Genomic DNA, 18,138 nt, shown 5'->3' on the forward strand with positions numbered 1-18,138 from the left:
AGTGTTAATCACATACATGACTTGGTAAAAACAAAACAAAAGAGAGAGAGAGAGAAAGTTTTTATATATGGAAGGGGCTGCATCAAAAAGTCCTCAGTAATAAACTGTCTGCCCCAAAATATCTTGCTTCAGGCCTCAAATTCCCAACAGCCCTGGGAGAGTCAGATGGAGAGTTTTCAGCTCTTTGCCTGGCAGGGAGATGCCTATTCACCACCCTCACTCTCACATCCCACAGACCTCTGCACACCATTTGCCACTGGAGAGCCCTCCATAAGGTCCTTTCCCGTTTCCTATAGGGCTACATCTGGTTCCTAACTGGGAATGCAGAAAAGTGCTTTGTCAAGGCAGTGAGGAAGAAGACTTTGAACAGACAGGCCCTCCTGGGTCCCTCAGGCCTTCTGGTGTGGATAGTCCCTCCTTTGCAGGCCACAGGGCCACATGTGTCTCCTCAGTCTGGATTTGATCCTTGGGCCCCATTTCCCCAAACTTAGAACTTGTCTTGAGTCTTAGGGATTCTTGAGAATGACTGCCTCTAGCAATGTGTCTACACAGCCTAGCTGTGCTTGGACCCCTATAAGCTGGAGGAATGAGGTCATTGTTACAGGAAGAATTACATTTGAGTTTTCTATGCAATAATAGCTTTATTGGGTCACAGTAGAGCCTCCCCTTGGCATTGAGGCATCATATTATGGGGAGTCACCCTAATATATGCCTTAGATCTTTTCGTTGGGCTTGGCATATATTTAAAGAGAGGGAAGTCAGGGGATCAGGCTCTAGATTCATGTGCTGTCAGGCTCCTTGGAACTCCTTCATAAATGTTTAACAGACAAACCTGCTGACAGACACAGATAATGAAGGAGAAACTGTACACCTGCCAAGGCTCACCAGGTAGGGGGACTAAAAAAACCCCAAAAAACCAAACTCACTGCCATCGAGTTGATTCCAACTCAGAGAAACCCCTCCTTGGGTTCCTGAGGTGGTATCTCTATGGAAGTAGATTGCCCAGTGTTCTTTCCGAGGAGTGGCTGGGGGGTTTGAGCCTTTTGGTTAGCAGTGAAATGGACTAAAAAAACCAAAAATCCAAACTCACTGCCACCAAGTCAGTTCTGATTCATAGTGACCCCCTTTGGGTTTCCAAGACGGTAAATCTTTATGGAAGTAGATTGCTCAGTCTTCCTTCTGTGGACTGGCTAGTGGGTTTGAACTGCCAACATTCTGGCTAGCAGTCAAATGTCTTAGGCATTATGCCACCAGATCTCCATAGGGGGACTGGTTGTGCTAAATAGACTAGAATGTTAGTACACCGTAGAAGTTTAATTTATAATTACAGAGTGGAAGAAGAGTTGGTGATGCAGCACAGGGCCTTCCCTGGATTTCAGAGAACTCTGCCCTGTCATCAGGATAACCTACCCATAGAGGCCTGACAACTGGAATGTCCCCTTGGCAAGCTTCTGGTGTTTAACCTTCTCTGATAGGCCACTGACCTCAAAATGTTTCTACTCCAATGAAATAGACTTAAATTTAAGATATAACCATATTGTTCAACTGTTCAAAAATCTTTGCTGGCTTCCTATTGCCTTTAGCAGTGTCTCCTAGACTATATTCTATGGAATGTTTCTCTCATGAGAAACTCTTTAAAAATGGCTACCCTGAACACAGTGGCTATGCTTCTCTCCTGAGGATTTACATTCATATTAGCATATGTTCTGAGAAGCCCTGTCCGGAAGAAAGTGGTTCCCAAGCTTGACCTTAATGTACTACAACCCTGTCTTCTGTTGGTTTATTTACTTTGCTCAACATCTATTAGCACACAGCAGAGTATGGGACATATTTGGTAACACTAACCTTCAGCATAAAAGCCAAACAAATTAGTCTTGCACTCAAGGGATTATCAGATCTAGCCCCAACCAAATGTTCTCGCTGTCTCACCTCCATGTTGCTCCTCTCTATGCCCCACACAGCGGTCTCCTCTGCTGTAGCTGTGCTACCGACTGGGCCCCAAACTGACTCTAGGACTTAAAGGTTCCATTCTGTGATCTTGCTTGTACTCCATTCTCCTGGGATGCTTTTCTCTCATCTCCTTCTAGTCTCTAGTACTATATTTCTTTATATAAAAAGCAACAATCTAATTAAACAAACAAAATCACAGTATAGTAAAATACTATTCTGCCTGTTTTTGGATCTCATTCAAATGTCTCTTCCTCCAAGAAGCTCATCCTGATCCCATCAGCTGAACTTAGCTCTTTTTGCCTCTGTGCTCCAAGAGCCCGTGGAAAATTTATTTTAGCGTTTCTCTCCTTCCTTCTGTTATTTTGAGCTGTGCACATTTATTCCTCCCACCAAACTGTTAGATCTCAGGGGGAAGAAATTTGCTCTGAGTCCCAGTACATAGCACAGTGTACAGCATGAAATAGGTGCTCAATAATTATTTTTGAGTGAATTAAAACTACGTCTCTGTTGTCACCAAGTCAAGAGGAGAACTGAGCCCAATTTGAGTGCCTGACATTTGCCAGCTCTCAGGATACTGACAAGCCCAGTTTCACTATGGCTCAACAAGGGCTTTATGGAGGAAGGGGTTTTGAGGTGGACTTGAAGGATTCTCAAGAAGTGAAATAATGCTTCTGTGTGAGATGAGGGTCCAGAGAGCCACATTATGTGAGGTCCAAATAATTGCACGTGTATATGACTTATAGTCCCAAGAACTCTGTGCCTTCACATAGATGGGGATTCAGTAACCATATGTGGAGGACAAAGACAGGTGATACTTTGGCACACCGGGGCTGTTAGGGAAGTTCCCTTCAGTGACAACATTAGAGCTGAAAGGCACAAGTGGTTGTGCAGTGGGCTGAAGCCAGCACCTCCTTCAGGAGGCCCCAGACAGATTGGCCATGTGCCAGGACACCATGCACCCTGGTCTCACCTCTCCCATGGCATTTGTCAAATGTGGTGGGTAATGCTCACGTCCACATGCACGCCAGCCTCAGGGAGAATGGCTCTGGTGGAAGGGGAGGTTTGACACTCTTCACTCTGATCCGAACACAGGTTTTTAATTTCCCAGTAATTTGCCCTTTCTCCCTCGCCTCGGTTTGGCTTCCCTGTCATTTCATTTCCTGCAGTATTCTCATCTTACAGAAGAGGTGAAGAGAGTTGACCTCTCCTTGCCCCAAAGCTGAATAAAATACAGAACAGATTTTTGTGAATAAAAATAGGCTTGAATACCACCAGCCAGTCACTTTGAGCTCCACTCAGCCCATCTGACCTAGCTCTTTCCCCTACCCCACCAGCCCATTGGGCAGAGACACAGAGAGAGGGCATTTTATCTCTGGGCCAGAGCCCAAAGGAAAAGTGGGCAGGAAGGAGGCCACTGCCTCCAGTGAAAAAGTGCAGGGCACAGGCAGAGGGAGACCAGTCTGTTTGCTGTTGGACAACGTTGTCTTCTGACATTGGGGGTGGCAGAAAGGATAGAAGCCTCTTCAAAAAGTTGCCCTTTCTGGGGGACCAAAGAGGAAACATTGAAATGTTAATTCTTAGTGGGAAAGAAAGGAGCTCTGGTGGTGAAGTGGAACATTTGGGAAAATTCCAGGAGGGATAGAAATAACAGCCTTCAGTATAGTAGAAGGAATAGTGGCTTTAGAGACAGACCTCATGTCCAGTCCTAGCTAGCTGTATTTTAGGTAAGGCACTTAATCTCTTTGAACCTCAGTTTACTCATCTGTAAAATTGAGATAATAATAGAATCTGTAGGTCAGTTATGAGGATTAAATGAGATAACGTGTGAAAAGTGTTTGGCACATAAAAAGTGAACCCTGATCTGTGTATCATTCAGGCCTTGTCATTCAGGTCTCAGCTTAAACATCACAGAGGCTATCTCTGACAACCTCATCTAATAATCACTCAGCTGCCGTCTATCAGAGCAAGCTATCTTCTCTGCATAGCTTAGATGTTTTCTTGTTTCTTTGTGTATGAGTCTGTTGCCCGGCTCCCCCTTCTAGAAGAAAAGCCTGTGAGAGGACGGCCCTGGACTCTGTTTACCCTTACATCACGGCACCCAACCATCCTGGCACAGAGCAGGCACTCAGTAATGATTTATTGAATTCATCAGTAGATGCAAAAGAGAATGGCTAGGAGTTGAAAATTGACTTGACAACACCTAACAACAATTATTATTTTTATTATGCCAGGGCAATTTTAAACATATTAATATTTTTTTCCCTTTCACATGTTTTCTTCTTTTTTTTTTTCCAAACCCCTATTCAGGCCCTTAGTAAGCTCAAGCTTCCTTGCCCCAGGGGAGATTTGTGGTTAGACAAAAAGCAGAAGTTGCCTGCAAGACTCTTTCCTTCCTGGATTTTGTTTCCAAAAGCCTAGAATCATTGAAAAGATTATGCTAGTTGTCTGAAAGTTTTGAGGGGAGAGAAGAAGAGAGAGGAGAGAGAGAGAGAGCACCCAGCTGCCATCAAGTTGACTCCAATTCATGGGGACCCCACGTGTGTACTTTATAGGATTTTCAATGGCTGGTGTTTTGGAAGTCGATCTCCAGGACTTTCTTCCAAGGTGCTTCTGGGTGGACTCAAACCCCCAACATTTTGGTTAGCAGCTGTGTGTGTCAACTGTTTGCATCACCCAGGGACTCTATGAGACAGAAAAAGGGGTTGTTTCTGGAGGACAGGTAAGGAGAGACTTCCCATCATAACCACTTCAAGTTCAAAAAGAGATAATCTGGAGACCGTGTGAGACAGGAGGAAGTGCTGTGAGTTCTACGAGTAGCGGTGACTCTCCACATACCCTTGAGGCAGCATCCTAAAGATGTGGCCAGCACTCAGAGGAGGTAGGGGGCTGTGGAGGCCTCAGGGAGCAGGGAGCTTGAGTCAGGAAATCCTCAGTGCTAGGCACAGCAGAGTGGATGTGATGGGTATGTAGATGTGACCAGTTAGGACTGGTAACCAATGACCACAGAGGCCTCCCTAGCACTGTGATGTTACTTAAAACCCTCGAGATAAAGGATCCGCTAGAATGATTAAAGTTAAATGAGGATGCGGAGTCAAAACTCAGTTGTTATATATAAAGAACTCACTGCCATTGAGTAGATTCTGACTCATAGTGACCCCTATTGGGTTTCCAAGGCTGTAAATCTTTACAGAAGCAGATTGTCTCATCTTTCTTCCACAGAGCAGCTTTTGGTTAGAAGCCAAATGCCTTAGCCACTATGCCACCAAAACTCTTCATATACATATGTGTATATATATATAAACACTGATGTTTCTTTTAGCTCTAAATTTATAAACTGATTTACCCCATAATCACATTATTTATTCACAGACTTCTTCAAAAGGACTGATATCTCCATGCCCTAGTTTGGAGCAGACACATATGTTACTGTCAAGGCAGGAGTGGGGCACCCAATGGTGGAGAAGGGAGAGGGTGGGTGTGAGTAGTCATCCCTGGCCATAGATACTGCAGGGACATAACTTAGGTGAGGTGTGCAGCTCTGCTGTCAGCTCCACATTTGCTGGGCCAGCCTCACCTTGGGAAATTCCAAGATAGGCTTATGCACTGACGCTTATTGTCTGCATCTCCACCCAACCATAGGTCCAGCTATTTCTGGGCTCTGCATGTGAGTGAGTTATAGGCTCCTCCCATCCTGCAGTCCAAGGATCTAATGCTCACTTCTCTTTCTCCCCCAAAGAGCCAGCTTCCTATTCCTTCCTCACTAAGACAAAGCCAGCTAATTCTCCTAGTTGTTGTTGTTGTTATGTGCCGTCGAGTCGGACCCGACTCATAGCGACCCCTTCTTGGGTTTCCAAGGCAGCATCACTACGGAAGTAGATTGCCCCATCTTCCTTCCGGGGAGTGTCTGGTGGGTTTGAACTGCCAGCTTTCTGGTTAGCAGTCAAGTGCCTTAGCCACTATGCTAGTAGATTTGGCATTCTGAAAGAAGGTTACCTTTGTTCCATTTGACGATGTTTCCTCTTGTTCTGAAAACCAAAAAAAAAAAAAAAAAAAGACTTCTACAGTGTATTTGCCTTAAAATAAAATGATGACTAAAATCTGTAGTAGTTTTCTATTGCTGCTACAGCAAATTACCACAACTTAGTGTTTAAAACAAGACAAGTTTATTATCTTACAATTATGTAGCTTAGTAGTCTGGCATGAATCTCACTATGCTAAAATGAAGGTGTTGGCAAGCTTGGTATTTTTTGGAAGCCCTAAGGGAGAATCCATTTCCTTGTCTTTTTCAGTTTCTAGAGACTGCCCACATTCCTTGGCTCTTGGCCCCTTATCCATCTTCAAATCTAGGAACATAGTATCTCTCTGACCGCCCACAAGGAAATGATGATCTATTTGATAATAGACAGATGAGTCAACAAACGCGATCTTCAGTGGTTAAGTAAAGAGCAGACAAGTGTTCAGGGAGAGAGCACCATGAAAGGAGAGCCCAGTAGTCAAAGGAGGTGGGGAAGGCTTCTCAGAGGGTGTTCCCAAGCCACTTCTTGCCTTCACTCCGTTAGACTGTGGTAAAACTTGAAGGCAGGGACTGGGTATGACTTATTCTTCTCTTTTTCTTGATGCTAAGTTCACTGCTTTACACCCTGTAGACACCCAATAAATACCACTTGCAATGAACTGGTTTAACTCCTTCTGAGTCATCTTTCTCTTTGGGGCCACAGTTGGCAAACTTTGATGTGATGGGAGATGAGGGACCATTGCCTGTGCTGATGGGCTGAGCCAGCATCCTTAGGAGAGGTCACTAGGGTTTGAGAAACTTCTTTTTTGTTATGTATCATCTTCTCCCTCCCCATCAGGATGAATTGAAGCAGGAAGTTCTACGTCCAGTAATGGAGTCTCACCAGATTGCCCCAGACATCAGGGAATTAGATTTTACAAACTTCCCTTGGGTTCAAGCAGGAGTTTAGGATCACTCTGGGGTTGATCTGTGATAGATGTCTCTTCTTTTGAGTTTCTTCATAAAATAACATGCTAGGAGCAAGGGGATGAAATTGAGCAAGTGAAATACTTGGCAGAGTATCAGGAAAGACTTTCTGTGCCCAGGAGGAGGAGAGCTGCTGCCCGTGTCCTGGAGATAAAGGTGTGGGCTGCAGGGGGGTGGGGCATTGGGGCTCTGCTTCTGGGCCCAGGCTCTGAGATTCTGGGCCTCAGGTAAAAAAATTATTACAGCTTCTGCTTGGTGGAGCTCCTGAGCTGTTAAGTATCTCTGCTTCTCTGGCCTCAAGTTTTTCTCCATTATTCTTGTCCTTTCCTTCACACGAGGTCTCAGAATCAGGACCCTGCTCAGGTCCTGGGATTTGCAGGTTGTAGGGGAATACTGACCACAAGGATGTCTGAAGACAGAGATCATCTCCTGGCAGGAATAAGAGAGGGGCAGGGCTGAGCTATGGTGGTGAGTTTGCCGAGGGAACGCATGAAAGAATAACACAGACAAAATAAAGCTACATGATGAGTTAAGGTTGACATTAGTGCTTTCTTTTTCCTGGGTCATTATTCCCCTTAGACTGGAGCAGCTTGGCTTCCCTTGACCTTCACAAACTTTTGCAGGGGCTGAAGACTATGCAAATGGATAATCAATAGACTTGAGTATGTCACTTTCCTTGGAGGGGCATTCTCAGGCCACCCTTCCATACAGGACTAGTAACCAATCAGTGTGTTGTCAAACAAATGTAGTGGATGGAAACCAGCTCAGCATTAAAAAAAGAAAGAGAGATAAGAAGGGAAGGAGGAAGGAAAGAAGGAAGGACAAAAGAAAGAAAGAGAATAGAGTCCAATTGAAAATATCGGAGTTTGTGTTAGAAATATTGATTTGTGAAAAATTTGTCTTGTGTATGATATATAATACACTAAATATGGATTGCAACGTAAAATGTATTTCTTACCCTGGCCTAAGGTCAAAGAGGTTGGTGCATCCCAGGAACTGCGAGTGTTTCCCATGCTCCCTACTGGATGTAGCCAAAACTCTGACCTGACAAGTTCTTTACTTGTAAAATAAAGACATGTAAGCATTCACAAATTCTTTTTTCAGACCTTTGAGGGCAAGTGAAGGAGTATTGGCAGGGTGTCAGAAGGCTGGAGTTTTGAGCCTGGGATCTGTCATGATTCACTGCGAGGCTTGTTCATAGTCACTAACCCTGCTCTGGACCTCAGTTTTGTCTTCTCTCAAATGGGGGGGTTACATTGGCTCTATGTGCACTGCTGCCCTCTGGCGGCAGCTCTGTAGCTTGCTGCAGTCATGGCTTCCAATCTGGGTGTGTTGGTTGGTGTCTGGCTGTTCAGATTCTCTAGTCTTCTTGTGAGAAGGCAGAGGTGGGCCTCATCCCTAGGTGGAGTATCTTGCACTTCACATGTGTGTTGTGAGGTTCCACAAAGATCCCTGCCATTCGTATACTCTGTCTCAAGAAATACCCATATGTGATAATATAGAGCATAGTCTTTTCACACAAAGAATTTATCAATAAATGTCAAGTAGTCTTTCATCAATGAATCTGAAATTCTGCTGTTGAGGGCTTCAGGTTATTGGATTAAGGTATCAGATGCCATCAGCCTTGTTAGCTTCTGAATTTTCTTGGGGAAGGAGTTCATCTGGGGTACTGCCTGGCAGGGTCAGGTTCAAGGTCAGAGCTTCTAAATTGACAGGAATGAGGTCTTCAAATTCCCGGATAGCACTGTGTCTTCCCAACCTTTGCCCACAGCTGGCCTCATTTCCCTTCAGTTGTCATCACCAAATGTCAGAAACACTAAATTGGGGCAAAAGCTAAGGCTTCTTCCTAGGAAAGGGCACAGCTAATAGGGACTTACTTTGTAGCCAATGTTTTGAGGAGGTACATCTACCTGCTTCAGAGTACTTAGCTGTATTCCAGGTTTCTAGATGCCTCTGCTAGGTCAGAACCGTGGTTCTTGAAGTGGCCAAGAGGGGGTCAAATGCTTAGAATGTAGAGCTTATTTTTCTTGTCATTTCTCTCTCTCTCTCTCTTTTTTTTTTAATGGTATCAGGAACTAGATGCATCTTCGTTGTTGTTGTTGTTGTTGTTATGTGCCATTGAGTCAGACCCGACTCATAGCGACCCCTCCTTGGGTTTCCGAGGCAGTATCACTACGGAAGTAGATTGCCCCATCTTCTTCCCAAGGAGTGGCTGGTGGGTTTGAACCGCCAGCCTTCTGGTTAGCAATCAAGTGCCTTAGGCACTATGCCACCAGAGCTCCCAGATGCATCTTTAGTTAAGGCTTTATTAATTTCCCTTTAGTCTTTGACTTGATCTCTTGCAAGAGAAGTGATTTTTCAAAAATTCTTTTTTGCTTAAACAGCATATTGTATTGGTTTGAGATTCATTTCCAGCAAATGAAAAGGGGACTGAATGTTCCCAGGCATTGTCCCTGGATTGAAAGTAGTCAATTGTCTTCAGGAGTATGGACCTGCGGTCACTCCAGGATTGCACTGTTGTTAGCTGTCTTTGAGACAGCCCCTGATTCATAGTGACTCATCCATAGTGGTATGAAGTGTTACTTTGTCCTGTGGCACCCTATGATCAATTGTGGATGACCTTTTCTGACCTGTAGGGTTTTCACTGCCTGCTATTTGAAAGTAGATTGGGAGGCCTTTCTTCCTAGTCTGTCTTAGTCTGGAAGCTATACTAAAACCTGCTCAGCATCATAAACCAAAAACCAAACTCATTGCCATCAATTTTATTCCGACCCATAACAAACCCCATTGGGTTTCTGAGGCAGTAAATCTTTACAGAAATCGATTGTCCAGTCCTCCTCCACGGAGTGGCTGGTGGGTTTGAACTGCCAACCTTCTAGTTAGCAGTCAGGTGCCGTAGGTAGTATGCTACGTAAACCACCAGTGACAGATGAGTGGTAGCTGTGCATAAGGTGCATTGGCCAGAAATTGAAATGGGATCTCCTGCATAGAAGGCAAGAATTCTACTGCTAAACTACCACAGTCCCCCTCTCCAGGATGAGTCGTTTTGTATTTATGTCCAAGCATCTTCAAATCCCCTAAAACCAAAAGCTTGGGATCTGCATTTAGTAGGTGCTTAATAATTGTGTGTTAAAAGACTGAATAAGTGAATGAGTGGGTGGAATCTCAGCCATGGCACTCCGAGTGAAGCTTCTAAGCTATGAAGTCACAGTGTTGCTGGAAGAAGGGAGAATGTGTGAAGCTCCTGTATGTGGCAGAACTGGTTGACCTAGGGCAATTTTCAGAGAAATAATTTTGATTATTAAACAGTTATGGGGACTGGGAACCTGAAGTAGGGAATATTTTATTTTTAAGCAATTCTCTTCCCTTCTGACTTTAGGAATCCCCACTATGGCTTGCTTTTGAGGACATTACCAGTCAACTGCAGCCAAGAAGTAATTAGCAAATGCCTGCTTGTTAGACATGAACTTGACTTCTGGGCTGAGTTCAAAGCTAAATTCTTGGTTTAAAAATAATACAGGATTGATTTTCCTTTAAAGCACTCCACACCAGAGTCATTTTGAACAAACACAGAAATACCCATGGATGTTTGGGAGCACAAGTGAAAACTCTGAAGAAACATTTAGAGTATATTTGAATTCTTGTGTTCATCTTCTCATTCCAAATGGTGAAAATATCTCTCTCTTTATTCTCTTGACAGGAAATGGTCATTGTTTCTCCTAGACTAGACAGAACAAACAAGGGGTTTAATTCTTCCCATCACCAATATATATGCTGTAAGTTGGTCTCAGTACTCATGGTACCTTGAAAAAGGAGCATTACAGTATTGCTTATTGTTCATTATTATTGAGGCAATCTGATTAAAGGTTTGGAAGAAACACTAAAGTTCTACAGAATAATTTAGAGCTGTGTTTCCCAAAGCTGTGGAAGTGCTAATGGTAACATGTGAGTTGACTTCAGCCAGAATATGAATAAATATTTTTATTTTAATGGTTATATGTTTATTTTTACACATTAAAAAATATACAACTTAAACATCTTACCCGCATTTTCACAAATATATTTGCTTAGGGAAAACTAAAGGAGTTATTGAAGTAAAAACAAAAAAGGAAGGCATGTTAATTTGAAGACAATTATTAATAGTAAATTTTTAAAAAAGCCTTTTTAAAACATCTTTTAAAAACCAAAATGTCACTGTGATGACTAAGCTGCTACTGACCCAAGCCATGGTGTTTTCAATCACCACATAAGCATGCGAAACTGAATAGTGTAAAAGCAATACATAGAAGGATTGGTGCATTCAAATTTTGGTGTTGGCAAAGAATATCGAGTACACTATCAACTTTAAGAAAAACGAACAAATCAGTCTTAGAAAAAATGCAACTAGAATGCTCTTTAGAAGCAAGGATGGTAAGACTTTGGCTCACTTACTTTAGACATGTCACCAGAAAAGACCAATTGCTAGAAAAGACCAAAACCCACTGTCATTGAGTCCATTCCAACTCATAGAGACCACACAGGGTTTCCAAGGCTGTAAATATTTACAGAAGTATATTGGCTCATCTTTCTCTCATGGAGTGGCTGGTGGATTCAAACCATAGACCTTATGGTTAGCAGCAAATGCTTTAACCACTGCACCACCAGAGCTAGAAAAGACATCATGTCTGATACAATATGGAGTCAGTGAATATGAGGGAAACTCTTAATGAGATGAATTGATACAATAGTCACAACAATGGACTCAAGCCAAGAAGATGGTACAGGACCAGGAAATGTTTTATCCTGTTATACATTAGATTGCCATGAGTCAGAGATGGCTTGATGGCAACTAATGATAATAATAACAGTGCATAACAAAAGTTCTGAGACTGGCACTTGAATATGAAAGTTTGAGGAGCAGATTCAAAATACTTAGACTCTACAAAATCTTTTGGAACAAATATTCAGGATTTATAGTCTACTTCGGGGAAGGCTCAGATATTACGATTTTGCTGTGGTTGTGTGGTAGTGCCTGATAGTGCATGGCCGCTCTTTTTTACTGCGGAGAACATTGTGACTCCAGCATCTTCTCGAGTCAGGTCTCTGTGAGTGCCCCAGTCTGTGCCCAGAGCTCTGCTCAGAAAAGGAAGTCTTATCCCAGACTTGAGCCAGCCTTCGGAGGGAAGCTTACAAATCTCACAAAGTTCCAAAGCCTTCCTCTCGGCCCACTTGTCAAGGATATCATTGTCTGGCCTCCCAGAGCACCTTCTAACCAGCACCATCACACTCCACAGTACATCAGAGTTGAGGCTAAGGTAACGACTATATTTGCCATGCACTCAGCCTCCTCTCCATCTGGGACTGCAGTCTTGGGAGTGGTCTCCACTGAATCTCTTTCAGGTTGAAGACAATGAAAGTGAACTCACTTTTACTCACTTTACAGAGGTTTTGGTGCTAGACAAGTGTTCTGGGAGACAGAGTGCAGCGTAACTAATAAATATCCTTTTCTTTGGCACTTCTTTGTGAGGAGTCTTGACTAAAGAATTCACTTTTAAGCCTGGCTTGCTCTGGACTCTGGGGGGCAGAAAAATGGGATATGGGATGGTAGACTGGGGGAGGCAAGTGGAAGCCTCACCTAGCTGAGTGATATTTTCTTGAAGGAACTCAAAAGGTGCTCAAACCTGGTGCTGGGGATGCCATTTGGTGGTCTGGGAGTTGCTGATTGCTTTCTCTGTCACAAAGCCTTTGATTTCCACCGGCTCATGTGTACACATGTGGGTATTCTTGGTGGCCTGACCATTGAGCATAATTAAAAGAAATGATTGGCTTTCTCTTGATGCAAACATCTGGTTTTACTTGAAACAAGATGACTTAGCTGTTTCAGAAACATTCTTCTAACCCTGGATTCACATTTTCTTCTTAAAATATATATTTTCTCTGTTCAGGCAGCATGTTAATGTAAACACTCCATGTAACTGACAACCGACAGTTTCAGAAGTATGTGGGGCTTCGAGCACCGGAGGAACCACAAGAATGATTGCGTTTTTGATTTGATCACTGGAAATCTGTTTCAACAGTCACTCTGATTTAAACAATTACTCTGATTTATATTCCAAATGCTGTAATTTGCAGAAAATGTAACCATGTGAGGACATTTTTGTAGAGTATGTCTTGGCAACTTTGTTTTGTTGTGATGTCATTCCCTTTGGCTTCAAGGAAGCACAGAGGGAATAGAAGGAAAACAGGGTCCTTCTTTTTGATGTGCTGTCAGGGAAAATGTTCTCAAGTCCTACTGGCCTGCTTGCTGCTCCCATCCCACAATGCCAACTCTGCAGGGCTGAGAATGACATTCAGGAGAGAAGTGAGACCCAAGGTGTCTTGAAAGTTGAAGAATTAATGACCAGGAGTGGGGTGGCTGGTTTGCTTGTCACTCTGCTTTCTCTGCAGGTAAGGCAGGGTGGATGGAAAGCCTGGTTTGAACCATGGTCACTCCTCAAAGCCCAAGATCTCTGAGCTTGAAGGCTGTTAAAGAACATGATGCTCAATCTTGCCACTGTCCAGAAAGGAAGATCTAGAAAGGGTAAAGAACACCACTCAAGTTCCAGACCATGGCCAAGGAAAGAATGGGGTCCCTGAATTTCTGATTCATTGCAAGATTATTAGTGTAGGCATGTAATTATAAATTGGTCCCATTTTATGTATAGAGAGTGTAGTTTAATGAAATGAAAATACAAATTCATAAATCAAAAAATAGTAGGCTGTCTATGTTTCATAGGGAGTTGATTATAAAGCTGGTGTTCAAAGCATTAGCTCTCTGTATGCCCTCCAATTTATTGAGATGAGCCAGTGCTGCTGGGGAAGGAGACATGTAGGGCAATTCCTTACAGCTTGCTTCTGCCCACTGGCTTTATGACCATAGACAACCACCATAGGCAGTGAAGGGTGCTTCTCATATGAGGTGGGCTTAAAATTATGCAGATGGGACCAAGACCCACGATGGTGGTGGGGTGCCTGGACTCTCTGACCACATCTCCCTATATCATCTGTCATAAACATGCTGGCCAAGGAGTACCTCAAAGAGATGGTTCTGTTTAATTTCCTTGACATCTGTGTGTTTTGATTACTTCTTTGATGACCTCTTAAACTCTGCCTCTGTGGCTCCTACTTCCGAGTTTCAGTGACCATTGTGAGTTCCAGCTTCACCTATTGTTTACTGTGGGATGAAGAAGAGGGCTCAACCCTTTCCTATTCCAGAGGCCCTCATTAGTTAGCACTCAACGATAGGTTGCTAAACAACACTAAATTGGATATTTGACTAATATATCATGTGGTGATGTATTTCTCTATGCTAACCATACTGAAAAAAGAAGTTGTTCTTTCTTTGCTTTCCTAAAACTGATCTGATGTCCATATCAGTTCCTACACAGTAGATAGTGGGAAAAAATAAAATTAATTTTGGTCCAGTTTGGTAATTTCAAATTGATTCCTTTATTTGAATAGTTTCTTTAGCTAAATGCCCTGTCTTCCAGCTTTCCTCCCTGCCCCTTTCTCTTAACCTACTTGGTATTGGGTATGTGAGGAGGATACACTAGGCTCTCAGATCCCTGAGGCATTGCTGATCCTTGATTTCTGAAGCAGTTTTCTTTCATCTGGGTATCTCTTGCCTTACTGGCTTTGGTGGCTGAGATCAGCTGCTGGTACTAGTGATTGTACCTCTCTCTTCTTGGTTGACCTCCATGGCTGATGCAAGGTCTGCTGTGTTCTCTCTCTAACTTCTAACCTAAGTGGCCCACCCACAGTCCTGCTATAGGGTTACTGTACCACTTGCTGTTACAACCTGTGCAGATGCTCTGGTTCCCACCTCAGTGGCTGTACAAGTTCCCCTTTGAGAGCCTGTGTGAATATCTAGGTTCCAGACTCACTACATGGAAATTGTTACTACAGGAAATGTAAACCATGCTCTGGTCTTCCCTCAGCTCTAGTGTACTGCATAATTAAGTTTACTTTGGTGTGGCTTTTGCACACCATATTTTTGCAAGAGTAGACTACAAGGTGGAATTAACTCAGTGTCCAAATGGGATACAGAGCAAAAATATTTCCTGCTTTTTCCACCAATCATCTAACGTATTGGAACCCACCTAGTTCATGCACTGCCTCTCCTGTATATCCCTCTTTCTTCTTCTAAACCCTCAGGACTATAAGGGGCCGATTTCTGACTTTTTCTTTCCTCTATAGAATATCCTCCTCCTGAACTGGGCAAAGAGTCTTATGGCCTGTATACTCTACAGAAGAAATTCACCAATTGAATTTCCCCAATTGATGTGTGGATCACTTGAAAATATGTATTCATCTCTGGCCTGGACCTCTATTCAGAATTCTAGGGTTGAATATCCAATTGCCTTATCAAAATTTCCGCTTGGAATCTCAAATTTAATATAGGCAGGCAGAACTGTTTTGCTGTCCCTAACTCCATACCTATCTACTACTCTTAAGTATTTTCAGTCTGGTAAATGACTTTGCCATCCACTCTGTTGCCCGAGTTAAAAATTTAAAAGTCATCCTTATCTCCTTTCTTTCTTCCATACCCACATCCAATGTGTCAGCAAATCTCATGACTCTAACTTCAGAATATACTTGGACTCAAAATGCTGCTCACCATATTTCTCACTTGACTACCTACAACCTTCTATCTGGGATTCTCATGCTGGAGTGATTTTGTCCCCAGGGCACATTTGGAAATGTCTGTAAGCATTTTTGGTTGTTGCTACTGGAAGAGGGAGCTATGAGTATTGAGTGGATAGAGGGGGAAGGGATGTTGCTAAAAACCCTACAATGCACAGGAGTCCCCAATAAGGGAGTCTTATCTGACCAAAATATCAATAGTGCCGAGGTTGAACAAACTTGCCATAAAAGTATTCTCCAAACACAATAGACAGGGTGATCTTTCTAAAGTATAAATCGGATCATGTCACTCTTATATATATAAAAGAAGTAAATCAAAATATGAATATTTACTCTAGCAACAATAACAACAACAACAAAAAAAAAAACAACCCAGTAAATCAGTTGCTATCTGTTGTTGTTGTTAGGTGCCATTAAGTCAGTTCCAACTCATAGCAGCTTTGTGTACAACAGAACAACACTGCCTGGTCCTGCACCAGCCTCACAATCCCTGCTATGCTTGAGCCCATTGTTGCAGTCACTGTGTCAATCCATCTCATTGAAGGCCTTCCTCTTTTTTGTTGACCATCTACTTTACTAACCATGATATCCTTCTCCAGGGATTGGTCTCTTCTGACAACATGACCAAAGTACATAAGATGAAATCTGACCATTTTTGTTTCTAAGGAACATTCCAGCTTTACTTCTTCCAAGACAGATTTGTTTGTCCTTTTGGCAGTCCATGATGTAGTCAATATTCTTTTCCAACACTCTAATTCCAATGTATCAATTCTTTTTTGGTCTTCCTTATTCATTGCACAGCTTTCACAGGCATATGAGGTGACTGGAAACACCATGGCTTGAGTCAGGTGCACCTTAGTCTTCAAAGTGACATCTTTGCACTTTAACTCTTTGCTATCTTGTCAACTCCAATCCATGGTGACTCCTTGCATGCCAGAATAGAATTGTGCTTCAAATGGCTTTTAATGGCTGTGTTAGGGTGGGTTCTGTAGAGAAGCAAATCCAGTAAAGCTTATATATACATATAGAGAAAGAGAAATTTATCTTAAGAAAATGGCTCACACACTTATAGAAGCTGGCAAGTCCAAGTTCTTGGATCGAATGTCAAGCTGGAGGCTTTTCCCAGCTCACACAGCTGCAGGGGCTGACAAACTAAAGGTTGGCAGGCAGTATACTGGCTGTTGACTCCAACAAATGATGAATCCAAGATCTGCAGGCCAAATGGTGGATTGTTCACTCAACGGACAGTTGTAGACAGCACAACAGGATCCCAATCCACAGAAGAGTGTCTCTTTTCCCAGAATGTCCATAAATATACTGGAAGTAGGCCACACCCCTAGGGAAACTGCCTTTCAACTGATTGGCTACTCAAAACATATACATCCAATCTCATCATGGGAATAACCTATATCACAACAGCTTAAACTGCACAGAATTGTGATCCAGCCAAGTTGACACACAGCTCCAACTATCACAATGGCTCATTTTTAAGTAGATTGCCAGCCTTTTCTTCTGAGGCACCTCTGGGTAGACTTGAACATCCAATCTTTTGGTTAGCAGCCGAGTATACTAACTATTTGTACTACTTGAGGGGTGATGCATGACCTATAAGACACTCTATAACTTATCCTCTGAAAACTACTGTTATTTCTTGTTCTTCTAGTCTGCTCTCTGACGGTATTGCAGCAACACCCATCTTTTGTCTTTCTAATTTCTAAACTTTTTTCTGTCTTAGAGCCTTTGTACTTAATGTTACTCCTGCTTGGAACACTTTTCTCCAGATCTTTGTTTGGTTGTTGTCTCATCACTCAGATCTCAGGTTAAATGCCATCTCCTCAATGTGTATTTATGGGCCTCCCTAGATAAAACTGGCCCTATTTCCACCCCCTCCAACATGCAAACACACACATCATCACCACATTACACAATTTCATCTTCTTTGTCACACTTGTCAATATCTAAAATTATCTGACTTTTGCTTGTTTATTTGTAGCCCATCTCCCTCCTCTAGATAACTTGATGATAAATATATTCAAGCCAGTTTCAGAAGAGGATGTGGAACAAGGAATATCATTGCTAATGTCAGATGGATCTTGGTGAGAGCAAAGAACACCAGAAAGATATTTACTTGTGTTTTATTGACTATGCAAAAGTATTTGACTGTGTGGATCATAACAAATTATAGATAACATTTTATAGAATGGAAAGTCCAGAACACTTAATTATGCTCATGAAGAATCTGTGCTGTCTTAGGGGAAAATTACCACAAAGTTAAAGTAGTGAGAAAAGAAATATTTATTTGGCAAAGGAAACAAACATGTGAAACGGACAGACATATCATCAGAACAATGTCTATGGAGTCCAAGGAATACAACAAAATCAGTATTATATATAACACTTAGAAATTAATGAAAATTTCATCTTTCCTTGTTGTTGTTGTTGTTATGTGCCATTGAGTTGGACCTTGGGTTTCTGAGGCAGTATCACTACGGAAGTAGATTGCCCAACCTTCCTTCTGAGGAGTGGCTGGTGGGTTTGAACCATCA

The sequence above is a fragment of the Orycteropus afer genome, unplaced genomic scaffold, assembly GCF_000298275.1.
Source record: "Orycteropus afer afer isolate SDZICR_OR568_19922 unplaced genomic scaffold, OryAfe1.0 scaffold00058, whole genome shotgun sequence".
NCBI lineage: Eukaryota > Metazoa > Chordata > Mammalia > Tubulidentata > Orycteropodidae > Orycteropus > Orycteropus afer.